At 35.6% G+C, this 1,051-nt stretch overlaps 1 pseudogene; it reads left to right on the top strand.

Moving 5' to 3' along the window:
* The first annotated feature begins 301 nt into the window (after positions 1 to 301).
* Positions 302 to 448, top strand: LOC145256625 (U2 spliceosomal RNA; annotated as a pseudogene).
* Positions 449 to 1,051: the final 603 nt, after the last annotated feature.

Genomic DNA, 1,051 nt, shown 5'->3' with positions numbered 1-1,051 from the left:
TCACATTAAAAATTGGCCTTGTGCCTAATTTGCTCGGTGGGGGGGGCAATAAATACCCTTTTCTATGCCTTTTGGCCAAGATCAAAGTGTAGTATCTGTCCCGGCAGATACTGCAAGCAAAGACCATATGTGGGGGCAATCCCACATATAAGACCTTTTGTCAATGTAGGTGCAACTCTTCATACCAATTGTCAATATCCAGCTCCCTAACTCTCCGGGGAGTTGGTCCCCATTTCCCCTTCACTCCTCACATTAAAAAACGGCCTTGTGCCTAATTTGCTCGGTGGGAGAGCAAATAAATATCCTTTTCTTGGTCTTTTGGCCAAGATCAAAGTGTAGTATCTGTTCTTACTACATACTGTATTTATTGTGATATAAAGTGGGGGATCACTTTTCTGTATTGATTTAATGTAAAATGATCATCCACTTTACAACCAGTCAGTCTCAAAGCCATTCAAGTCATTCTTCAGATCATTCAAGTTGTTTTTGAAGGATTCCAGTTATTTTTAAAGCATTTAAGTCATTCTTAAGGTCATTCAATTCATCCTTAAGTTCATTAAAGTCATTCTAAGTCATTTACTTTTTATTTATTTAAGTCATTTCAGCCCATTTTTCGGTCATTTTTGTTTATCTTTAAGAATTTCATGTCAATCCTACATTCACGTATTCATTCATTACACGAGAGCACGCAACTAATGGCTATCGGCCTTGTTTTTCATACATCCGCCATTAATCCTTCTACATGTGGATGCAGTATTATGAATGGATAGTTCGATCAAAGCGGAAATGCTATGAAGATCGAAGTGCTGAACAAAGTGAGTGGTCAAGCAGTAATAATATTTCACGGCAAAGAAAGATAAACAAAATGTAATGGAATAGAAAAAAATCTGTTTAGAAATTTTAACTCGCCACATCAAATTAAAAGCAAGGAAACATACACACCTATTTCACATTTTTCGATAGTTCTTCAGTAGTAATACTTCTTTTCTTTTTGTCTTTTCTTTTTTTTTTTTTTTTTTTTGTAAACCAGTGGAATTGTTAAAAGACGACT

This window comes from Euprymna scolopes, chromosome 32 (genome assembly GCF_053919585.1).
Source record: "Euprymna scolopes isolate OS-2025 chromosome 32, ASM5391958v1, whole genome shotgun sequence".
Classification (NCBI taxonomy): Eukaryota; Metazoa; Mollusca; class Cephalopoda; order Sepiida; family Sepiolidae; genus Euprymna; species Euprymna scolopes.
The sequence above is the reverse complement of the archived record's forward strand: the minus strand, read 5'-3'. Positions and strand labels throughout refer to the sequence as shown.